Source organism: Vicugna pacos, chromosome 10 (genome assembly GCF_048564905.1).
Source record: "Vicugna pacos chromosome 10, VicPac4, whole genome shotgun sequence".
Lineage (NCBI taxonomy): Eukaryota > Metazoa > Chordata > Mammalia > Artiodactyla > Camelidae > Vicugna > Vicugna pacos.
This window is the reverse complement of record NC_132996.1, coordinates 74280755-74292749: the sequence shown is the minus strand read 5'-3', so window position 1 is coordinate 74292749 and position 11995 is coordinate 74280755. Positions and strand designations below refer to the sequence as shown.

Below are 11995 nucleotides of genomic sequence, written 5' to 3'. Positions count from 1 at the left end.
CCTGCGCTGCCCTTTCTCACCCTCCTCCTCTCCCTGGGTTTGTGCCACTGTCCCCCTGGGGACTCGACACGTGCGCCCAAGGCCCTGGACGGCTCTCTGACCCCTGGACCCCACAAGTCTCCACAGATAGAGCTTTGTCTAAATACGGGGAGCTAGCGTGTCTCTGTGGCTGCTTTCTGGCTGGACTCCTCCAGGAACACATGCTGGACGTTTCAGTCTGCTGAAGTTGGCTCAGATATCGGTCAGTCTTTGTTTTAAGTGTCCGTGAGGGCCTGGAGAGGGTGTGCAGCCGGCTACTGTCGGGCTCACTATTCCCCGTGTTAGGTCAAAGGTGCAAGTCGTGGTTTTCACAGCGCTACGCTGCAGGCACGAATGGTCAGGGCACAGCCAAGCTGAGCTTCTGTGGGAAGGGCCCCCCCTCCTCCTGCATTAGTGCCAGGCAGGTGAGTGGGCTCAGCCTCCCCACGCCCTCTGGGGACCCCAGACCAGCAGGGCAGCTCCACCTCCTCCTCAGGGCCATCCAGGGACCCCAGGGACCCCAGGAACGCAGGAGCAACAGGAGAGGCTAGCCAGGACGGGCATCTCTTTTTCTCCCGTAAAAGTTTGTACCCTTTTACCAACCTCCCTATTTCCCTCACTCCCAGGCCCTGGTAACTACTTTTCTACCCAGTTTTCTATGAGTTCCAACTTTTTATTTCTATTTCGAGATTCCAGACATAAGTGACACCATGTGGCACTTTCTCCACCTGGCTTATTTCACGTAGTATGATGTCCACCAGGTTCATCCATGTTGTCTCAAATGACAGGATTTCTGTCTTGTTAAAGGCTGCGTAATATTCCATTATGCACGCACGTGCATTTTCTTTATCTGTTCGTCCACTGTTGGACACTGAAGTTATTCCATACCTTAGCCACTGTGAGTAACGCTACAGTGAACACAGGAATACAGACGTCTCCTCAAGATGACCGTTTCCTTCGACTCCATTCCCAGAAGTGGGATTGCGGGATCACACAGTAGGTCCACTTTTAATTTTCTGAGAACCTTCCATACTGTTTTCCCAGGGGCTGCACCGATTTACATTCTCACCAACAGTGCACAAGGGCCCCCTTTTCTCCGTGCCCTCACCAGCACCTGCTGTCTCTTTGATGATGGCCATTCTGACAGGTGTGAGGCGGTGTCCCGTGGCTCTGATCTTCTCCGCAGTGAGGAGCGATGTGGAGCATCTTCTCACGCACCTGCTGCCCCGCTGTGTCTCCTCTGCCCGTGTCAGCTCCAGGCAGACTGCAGGCGCGGGCCTCTCAGCAGACCTGGGGGCTGCGGTGCCTCCTCCTGTTCCCCGGGTGGTCTTTTCACTCGCTGATGGTCTCCTTTGTTGTGTAGAAGGTTTTAGTTGATGCAGTCCCATTACTTTTGCTTCTGTTGCCTTTGCTTTGGTGTCAGGTCCAAAAAATCAACACTAAGGCCAACGTCAAGGAGCTTACTGCCTCGGTTCTCATCTATAAGTTCCAGGTTTTCAGGTCTTACGTTCAAATCCTTAATGCGTTTTGAGTTCACTTCTGCATGTGGTGTAAGGTGGCAGTGCAGGTCTCCCAGTACCATTTATCAAAAACAGTGTCTCCTCCTCGCCGTGTATTCTTGGCGCCTTTGCTGTAAGTTAGCCAACCACATAAGCACAGGTTTATTTCTGGGCCCTATACTCTTTCCGTTGGTCTACATGCCTTGTTTTTAAGCCAAAACTGTCCTGTTCTTATTACCATAGCTTTGCAATATAGTTTGAAACCAGTGAATGTGATGCCTCCAACTTAGTTCATTCTTAAGGTTATTCTGGGGTCTTCTGTGGTTCCATACAAATTTTGAATTGTTTTCGTATTTCTGTAAAAAAAAGTCACGGAATTTTGATTGTGATTACACTGAATCTGCAGACTGCTTTGGGTAGTATGGCCATTTTAACACTATTAATTCTGCCAATCCATGAACACAGAAGATCTTGTAGGTCTTCTTCAGTTTGGTTCATCAACATCTTACAGTTCTCAGCATACAGGTGTTTCACCTCCTTAGTTAAATTTATTCCTACACATCTTATTCTTCCCCACGTTATTGTAAACGGGACTGCTTTCTTAATTTCTAATAGAGAGGGCAAGCATCTTTAAAAAGATGGCCAGGAAGCTGGCCCCTCGCCTCATTTGTGTCTGGGTCCTGAAGCTGAAGGTCAAGTGTTCTAAGAGCCCACAGCCAGCAAAGACACACAAGAGTCAGGAGGCAAAGGGCCAATCTCCAGGCCAGGTGTCTCGGCCAAAGAGGGTGTATCAGAGGCCTGACCAGGCTGCAGTGCAACAGGTACCTATGGGCTGGGGGGTCGAGGATGGGGGAAAACGGGGGACCTAGACTTCACCCATAGGCAAAGGGGTCCACTTTCAAGCAAGAGTGTGACGTGGTCAGCACTCTGGTTTGTGGAGGCACCGAGAGCCTGGGCCCCGGCGGAGCCGGCTCGGCCCAGGGAGCCAGGGGCCTGCCTGGAGCAAGCCCAGGGAGCTCATGGCCCTGATGAGGCCACACCACCCACGACTGGCTCCTGGGCCGGGCCAGGCCCGGCAGCCGGGACACGAGGCGTGCGAGCAGTCAGGACCAGGCCTGCTCCAGCCCGGGTTCGAGGCCCAGACACACCGGCTGAAGAGTGTAGTCTCCACCTCAGAGCCTGCTGGACTTCATCTCAGGAGGTGTTTTGTTATTTCTAGCAGAAAGCAGGACTTCTGGGAAGGAAACGAGGGCCGGTGAGCTGCAGTGCTGCTATCAACTGCTCCCGGCAGGCCGTGCAGCTCTCAGAGGACAGGAGGGCCCGCAGTCACCACTGTGCTCCCACCGGTGCCTGCTGTGTTACGAGGAGGACCTTGTGACCCCAATTATGTGCATCAGCAGAAGGCTGGGGATGTCTGCAGGTGCACTGTCTGCATCCCACATGTGAACCATCAGGCTAAAAACTGTCAGAGCCGACTCAAAGCCTGATGCCTGGGCCCACAGCTCCCCGGCTCTGGGAAGTCACGAGGCTGGGCCACTCCCTCGCAACACCCCTACCCTGCTGTCTGGTCCCAGCCCTGTCACCACCCGCAGCATTCCGGTGCTGATCCCCAAAGGCCACAAATGCCATGACAGCACAGCTGTGCACCACACCCTCCCTGTCAAAGCGGTGCAGGGCGAGGGCACTGCAGGGACACTGGCCACCAAGCCCTTCACAGCAGCGCCTGCCCCTACAACGCGGTCACTGCTGCAGGCAGGACAAGAACAGGCGCCACCAGGAGCCAGGCGTCAGGACGTCACCAACTGCCACCAAGATACCACGGACCCCACACACGGGGGGCGATGGAGGCTTGGAGACCTGTCACAGCAGTGCCTCCGGCCCCCATGTGTGCTGCCGCCAACACCAGCCCTGGTCGGCCCTGTTCCAGGGAGGAGGCTGCAACAAAAGGAGGGAGACACAGTGGGGGGTGGGCAGACAGCACCCCTGCTGGGCCCCTAAGTCTGTGTGCCCTCCAACCCCACGCCCCCGGCCGCCCAGAACCATCAGAGAGCACGCGGCTGAGCTGCTCCATCAGGAAAGAAGATCAATGCAGTCCCACGAAGGGTGCGTGCACCCTGGGGAGGGCCCCAGCCGGGAGGTAAACCAGACCTGCCCACGGCCCCAGAGCGGCAGCAGAGCAGGGAGGGGCCGGCAGGGCAGGGGCAGCTAGGGCCCCAGTGTGAGCACCAAGGGGCCTTCATAGCAGAGCCAGTGCTGTGCACGCAGGCCTCCCGCCCCCACCCCACCTCCAGCGCCCATTCAGGGCACAGCAGGTCCTAGGTTAAGCCCAGTCCTCCGCCCAGGCCCCAGTGGTGCAGGGCGGGAGTCCAGCTCAGTGGCTGGGCAGGCTGGAGACTCTTGTGTGCATGGACCATGACCCCACAAAGGCCCCCCACGGCACCAGCTCCACCATCAGGGTGGCAGGGCTGTGCCCTCGCACAGAGCCATCTCAGGAGAGTGAACACTCTGCCAGTGAACCAAGGGCCCTGCTGCCTTTCTGACAGTTCAGCCCTTGGGGGCCAGCAATCTACAAATGCTCCCACTTAAAACCACAAGTACAACGAGGAGACAACAAATGAGACAAGGTGACACGGCACACACAGCACGCCAAGAGGAAGCGCATCCCAACCCCCCCAGTGCCGCAGAGTGAGGGGTCGCGGGGCCGGCCACCCTGCACCCGTAAAAGCTGGCTGCGCCAGGCTGGCCTTGGAGGCAGTGCACAAAAGCCAGCAAGGTCGCGACAAGGCAACACGTCTACTTTCACATGAGTTATAAATGCCGGGAGCTCGACAGAGCTCAGCTGAGCCCAGCAGTTCTTCAGCCAAAAGGCAGGAGGCCTTCCAGCAGGAACAATAGAATGTACTTGAACACAGGATTTTAATTACAAAGCATTCCTAAACCTCTGCTGCCATGTCCATGTGCAGAGAAGTTGCCTGGGTCTCCATTCCAGCCGCGCAGAGCAGACGTTGGGCGGCCCACCGCCCCTGCCCAGAGCACAGCCAGACACAAGGCCTTCTGCATATGCCACCCAGACCTAATTCCAGGCACCCTGCTTCCAGGAGGCAGGCAGGCTGGGCCTGGAGAAGCAGGGACAGCCTGCTTGATTACAAACGTGACCCACAAGACCACTGCCGGGTGTCCTTGGTGCTCCAGGCACTCCGGGGGGCTTAAGCACATCAGCATCCCTGAAACCAGCAAAGCGACTGCAGTAAGGCGAACACCAGCCACTCTCCAGGGACCCACTGTGAAGGGCTGAGGTTTAGGGAGCAGTCTGGGCCCCAAGACCATCTGACCTGCAGATGGCATGTGGAGTGGGCACCCAGGCCTCCTTGTCCAGAGCGTGCAGGGCCAATGCCCCATGGCCAGCATTCACCATGGCCAGCTGCCCACAGGCTGGCTCCGGGGCCTCAGTGCCCACCTGCTCTCAGGCAGAGGAAGTGAGGCTGCGGAAGGGAAGCACCTGTCACACGTTTTGTCACAGGAGCAGGGCACAGGACAGTCGGCCGGCAGAAGGCGCTCCTCTGGTGGACAGGACCAAGCTGTCCCGGGGACACAGCCGTGGCTCCAGTGGTCTGCACCGCACCCCGTGTCGGCGATTCTCAGGAAGATGGGGCAGCCTTGGCCCCGCGCACACGCTGAAGCCCCTCCGGTCCTCGGACGCCACACAGCTCATCCAGAAAAAGGAAGGGACGTCACTGGGTACTAAATGCCCCACACTCTCCAGCAAAAAATTCCTCCAAGAGGACGCAGGGCCCTGGGGGGAGGGTCCCCATCAGCAGTGGGGGGAGTGAGCAGACAGCAGGGCCGCCTGGACGATCCACGGCCCTGATTTTCCTCTGCTAAGCCCTTTTGTGTTTGCTCATCACCTTCGACAGCTTGGAGAAAGCAAGGGCAGCAAGACTGGGAAGACGGCAGCGAGGGACACATTCTGCGGGGAAGGTGGGTCAGTGGAGGCTGGGCTATGGGACCACGAGCATCCACTCAGAGGACAGGCGTTCCCTGAGTGACACTGAGAAACACTACTCTGGGCTCTCCACGTTCCCCACAGCCTTGGAGACCGGACGCAGACCCGCAGGGCCCTAGGCAGCGCGGGAGCTCCGTCTGTCCCCATGGTCCTGCTCAGGCCACACCCAGAGCCACACACACAGGGCCCATACCCGCGCACCCGCACACAAGCCCTCTGCACTCTGTCCCACTGCCACGGCTCCGGTCTCCTGGCACACGGAGCTGCTCTGGGCTCCCGGTCCAGCTCTCAGCACAGCCCCACACTCTCCCCTCGGCAGCAGAACCCATGCCCGCGGGAAGTGCAGCAAACCAGGGGGGGCTGGGGGCCGTGGAGACAGCCCACTTTGGCTGGGTTCCAGCACCTCTGAGGTTCTGCCTGCTCTTACCTGTCTCTTTAAGAATAAGCTCTATCATCTTAGTACTTGGGACTTAATACCCTTAGAACAGAAAGAACTCCTGCCAGTCAAAAGAAGCCGGACCACTCGGCAAAGACCAGGCTGACGAGTCACAAGAGCAGGAGGCAGGGGCTGCGCACCGGGGAACATCACCTGCTCCTGCCCTCCCGCAGGGGCAGACTAACCAGCACCCTCCTTGCCTGCTTGGCAACGGCCTTCCAAGAAAGAGCACCGCGGCGCCCAGCCAGAAGCACGGGGTGAGCAGACAGAGCCCCGGACGCGCCGCGGCTGCAGAGGCCCTGGCCAGCCCGCTCTCCGAGCCCACAGCGCCCTTCTAGAACTCCACCTGATGGCACGCCAACGCCGGGCAGGGTGGCCCACCTGCAGGGCTGTGCAGGACGCACACAGCCTGGAGACGCCGAGCACCCAGCCATAGCCAAACAGCCGCCGAAAATCCCCTGCTCAGAGGCCACACTGCTGGGGAGGGCATGCACAGGGTGCGAGAGCAGCTCCAAGCGGGAAAACTGTTGGGGAGACCAAGTCGCCTACGCTTCCCGGACCGCTTCCCCTTGCTGGGCCCTGAGGCCGAGTTCTGGGGGCGGGCGGCCCGCGGCGTCGGAAGCTTTTCAGAAGTGTTTGTCACTGAGACCGTGGAGTCCTCAGCCTCTCTGGGTGTCCAGCCAGCCTCAGCCTCCCCGTGCTTGGGCTCCCCTCCCCACAGGCCTCAAAGCATGCTGTGCACAGGGACGCTGTGTCGGCTCCAAAGGGAGCAGCCAGGAGAAAGAACGAACGCGCTGGCGCCCACTCTGGGGTTGTGGGCCCAGCCCCCACGGTGGCCCCCGGCCCATACCTGTCCCGTGTCTCCCCGTGTGTCTCCACCCAGCTGCCTGGGAAGCGCGACCACGCTGCCCTGAGGGCCCCCTCTGGCCTGATTCTGTGGCTGTCTCTGCCCATGACCCACGCACAGGATGACAATCACCAGCACAGAGACCACAGACCACAGGCAAGGCTGGGGACAGCCTGAGTCAGGGTAGTGACCACTCAGGGCCCGACAGGGCCGACACCTGGGCAGGGTCATTCCCGAGGCGGGGGGTCTTGCTGGCACCACAGGATGCCCAGCAGCGTGCCCGGCCTCTACCCACCCCGGCCCTGCAACAGCTCCAGCCCAAACTGCCTCCAGGCCCTTCCTGGAGACCCTGGAAGGGGAGGTGACTCCAGGCAGCCCGCTCCACGGAATGCAGCGAGGGCAGGACCAGGACCAGGTCCCGAGAGGCAATGCACCAGGCCCTGGGGAGCCAAACATGGGCGTGAGCCAGGGCCTGCCTTTTAGAGGTGCAGCCTGGTCAGAAAACCGACTTGCTGCTGCCAGGTTCCGTGGCCCCAGGCCTCGTCACAGTCCCGGAGCAGGGCCCGGGAGATGATCCGAGAAGAGAGCTCGAGCTCAGGGCAGCCGCCTCAGGCCTCAGCACCCCGCTGGCTCCCAGTCTCCCACCCACCCCTCCTCTTCCGTGCCTAACAGTGCTGACACAACAGAAGGACATAAGAAAAAGCCAGCCTTGCCTGCCTGCCCCTGGGACCAGGCGCCTCTACGTGGACTAACTGCATTGCTGGCCATGCTGGCCACTCAGCAAGGCTCCCTCCCCCTCCCCAAGGAGGAAACAGGGAAGAGGGGACATAAGGGACTTCAGGCTGGGCTAGTGCCAGGCCTGTCTGTGTGCACCCCCCCCCACCTCCCAGTGCCCCCATAGCTGTCAGGAAGGCCACGCTGAGATAAAGCTACAGTTCTGGGGACGTCCAGCTATCTCCCATCTGCCTGCAGTGCCCTCTGCCCTGTGGGGCCAGGGGAACCCCACTCAGTAAACACCACTCCCGGTCCCCTCCCCAACCCTGACCGAGGGCCACTGGGCCAGCGTCCCCACTCTTTGAATCAGATAAGAGTCTGTTTTGATGAGAAGCCGAGGAACCCAACCAGCATTAAGCAGCCCACTGGGGTACAGAGAACGGGGTGAGCTGCCCACAGAGAGGCTGACCCAACCACAGAAGAGGGCACAAAGGTCTCCGAGCGGGCAGAGATGCCACAAGCGCCGTCCAGCAGGAGGAGGCCGGCCACGCTGCAGCCACTTTGGTGAGGCCTCTACTCTTTCCTTTCACTCAGAAGCCTTGGCTGCTGAGGGCAGTGTGCCCACCCACAGACTGGGGCAACGAGGGCCAGGAGCGGGATGCTGGGACTGCAGGCATGCATCCCCTGGGCCATGCTGAGGACCTGTGCGGGTGACACCCACCAAGCCAGGATGCAGGGAAACACAATGAGCCCACGCTCAGCTGGAGAACCCAGCGTGGACCCCTCATTTGCAGCCCGGCTGCACACCAAGAAGGTGCCCTCCCCTCAGGAGACAGGGCCAAGCATCACATCGCAGAGGAAGGAACTGGCCTGCAAGAAGAGGCTCTGCCCTGGGGTCGACCCCTATCAGCCTGCTAAGCTGCCCCAGCCTGCTTGGTTCCAGGGGGCGGGTGGGATGGAGGAAGGAGGTGGTCCAAGCCTGCCAGGCCCTAAGGCCTTGTGCTTCAAGGATGAGTCTAAAATGGGATCAGTCAGAAACACCCCTCGCTGCTCCCCAGAGACACTGCCAAGAGAAGCAAGCGCAAGGTGAGGGCAGGCACGGTGGCAGGACTAAGCTGGCTGAGCACGTGTCCATAAGCGGCGCCAGCACCACGGGCAGGGGCGCAGCACACTCGGGGTCAGACATCTCCGTCGGCATGCGACCTCATTCTGAAAGCAGGGTCTCCTTTCAGGGTCCGTCCTTGGACGGACAGGGCACTGAGCATGGCCTGAGATTCCCCCATGAGCCAGGGCATGGAGGGGGAGGGCAGAGGGAGGAAGCCCGAGAGGCAGCATCGCGATACAGCAGCCCACGAAGTCAGAGGGAGAAAGAGGCATGCCGGCTGGGGGGCATCGAGGGCCTCCTGGGGGAGGAGGTGGGCTGGGGAGCAGGAGCCTGGCTCGGAACCAGTGCCCGTGAGCTCACAAGGGAAGCGTGTCGGGAACTGGGAGAGAGAGTGGACCTGTGTGCAGAAGCCTGAGGGCAGGCCGGAGGCAGAGAGCTGCACCCAGCAGGGAGGTGATGGGAGCTACCATTCTAGTTTCAAGCTCTGCTGTGGGAAAAACAGCCAGTCAAGCAGGCAGAGGGAGGGCAGGAAGAGGGGCTGCCCTAACCCACGAAGGAAAGATGCACAAGATGGGTGCAGGAGAAGACACCCCTTTAAAACGAGAAAACAGTGTCGATGATGAAAAGCCCACCAGGCAAGGCCAGACCAGAGCTGATGCCTCCCGGCACCCTGCCCCCGCCATCCCATTTGGGCTCCGGCCCTGGGAACAGACTCTCCATGGAGAAAGTGCGGCGACGAGAGCCAGCCACCACGGCACCTCCCATCCCAAAGGCGGCAGTGCCTTCAATACCTGCCAATGGTCACCAGATGAGGGAGGAGACACGAGGGGGCCCTGGCAGCTCCCACAGCACCCAGGCCGCACCCTCCCCGCCACCCCAGGGTCAGCGTCAGCAGAGGCGCTGGCGTCCGGCAAGGAGGTCAGTGGGGCAGGATGGCGGCACCGGGACGGGGCACGTGGTGGACAGCAGGCAGCATCCAGGGTGCCAAGCCCCAACCCGTGGGTGCCCTGGGCTGTAGCAGCCAAGCCATCGCGGGAGGCCCCACTGGCACCCTATCCCCGCGCAACAGCAGCACTCGGAGAGCTGGGCGGGGGAGCACTCGGAGACAGGGACAAGGTGGCCGGCAGGACGCCAGCCCACGGAGCTCCAAGGCTGCAGCACTGCAGAGGGAGGGCAGGGACGGCAGGAGGGGCAACCTCCAGGCCCTCCCCAGGGGGAATTCCAGAAACGAGGTCTTGAACCAGGGCCGGGGCTGAGCCTCACCTCAGCTTGCAGGAGGACACCTCACAAACCCACCTGCGCCACCGGCCAGGGAAGGTGACCGCTCAGCCCATTTCACAGACGACAAAACCAAGGCTCAAGGAAGTGAAACAGGACACCTAATGAAGCTGCAGTTGGGATTCAAACACTAAACCACCTGGCCTCCAAGCCTCATTCTCTTTAACACCTTCTGTGCAGAAAAGTCACCTGCCTCCAGACCAGAGGCCCTGAGCTCTGAGCTGTGGTGGACGCTGGGGTCCCGGCAAGACCTGGCCTGGGATTCCCAGCCCTCTCACCTTCCCACATGTGGGAACCCTCAGCAGAGAGAAGGGTCTGTGCCCTCCCACCCCGCCCCTGACCTGACTCTGGGAGGCCCTGGGACCTGCCTGACCAACAGAGAGCAGCAGAGTGATGCTCTCATCTTCCAGCAACGTCCACTGTGGCCGCCCTGGCCCGAGGGCTCCCTGACTAGAGCCAGCAGGCCACATGCAGAGCCCTAGAGCTGCGGTGCCCAAGGTGGGGTCCAGGGGTCCCTAGGGCTCCCCAAGGACCCTTCTTAAAACTCTTCTCATGGTAACGCAAAGACGTGACTTGCCTCTTCGACTCTCGCTCTCTCACAGGGTCCGGGAGAGCTTTCCAGAGGCCCAGACGTGTAAAATCACATCACAAGGAACACAGAGGCAGACAGAAGGATCCAGCCCATGAGCTCTGCAAACAGTCATACTCTTCCTCCCACCTTTTTTCATTCTGAAAAATACAGTCATTTTTTACTTTAAACGTTACTGACGTTAACGTATGCTGGTGTGACTATTCTCTCTAAACAAACTAAGCAGTGTTTTTAAAAATTTCTTAATTTAAATTTCTAATATGGTAAAAACTTCTGATCACTACAACCCACACAAACCTACCAATTTCTGAGAATGTCGAGGGCCCCAAGACCAAAAGCTTGAGAACCCTGTTCTAGACGGATGGAGCCCAGGTGCAGAGAGACCACTGGGGAAGGGGAGGCGTGACCTCGCCCATCATCCCACAGAATCGGAAGAGGTAGAGGTCCTCGTCTAGAGACATTAGTCTGGAGATGATGTTGTGGTCCAGGCACCTCCCAACGTCCAGGCCAGAGAGAGCCCCGCAGATCCCGGGATGGGATGTAGGACACACGTCCGCACCCCGGCTAAGGCGCCACGCTCTGCTGGGAATTGAAATGGCCAGCCACTCAAGTGCGTCCTCACCACCACCTGCGGGGACATGGCCCTGCAAGGCTGCCATCAGAGCTCCCACTCAAAGGGCCACATCTCGGTGAGGCTGACCGCGTCACAGACAGCAGAGGCCGACTGTGCACCCACAGGGTGACAGGAGTAGAGCTGTGGGTGATTATGAGTTCACGTACACTTTCCAACCTGACTTACGCAGTCTTTTTAGTTTTACTTTATATTGTATCCTTCTAACATCAAAATCATAGTTACTAATGATACTGACGTATTGATTTTCTTCAAACCTACAACACTCATAAAATAGTCCCCAAATCGTGGGACCAGCATGACTTTTAACACCACCCTGAGTCGTTGGACGTCTTTCTGAACCCCTACTACAGCGGCTCGCGTGCCCCAGCTCTCTGTCCTCCCTCCCTGTTCACCTGCAGTCCTTCCTCACACCTCTGCTCAGAGCAGGTGCCCTGCATCCACTGGCTCACACCCACACTTCACGGCACCACACAGACTAACTGCCTGGTCACAAGTGGCACCAGCACACTGTACAGGGTGGACCTGGGGGTCGTGCTGGGAAAGAGACCAGGTGCAAGGCTGCCCAGAATCAGACCCACAGACGAGCTGCCCCCACTGGTCTCACCCCTGAGCTCACTCGCTGGCCCGCCCAGGGCTGTGGGCCTCTGGCTCCCACTCGGCCAGCTGGCACCACATCAGGTTCTTCCAAGGTCTGGGGCCCAGTCCCAGCAGAGCAGGGTCTGGACACTTCAGTGGAGGCCAATGGAGCTCTGGAGGTGCGGTTCCCAGGGGCAGCACACTCAACCCCATGCAGACACTGGAGGGGAAAAGTTTCTCGATCCCGGAGGGGAAGGACGGTACACCCCCCTGCTTTAGCACACTGGCCTGCCTTC

General features: G+C 59.6%; 1 protein-coding gene across 1 annotated transcript in view; it reads right to left on the bottom strand.

Annotated features, from left to right (window-relative positions):
• The window catches only part of MOB2 (MOB kinase activator 2), a 52886-nt gene that overhangs the window by 34784 nt on the left and 6107 nt on the right, over nt 1-11995 (bottom strand). The gene's annotated exons all lie outside the window — the stretch shown is intronic.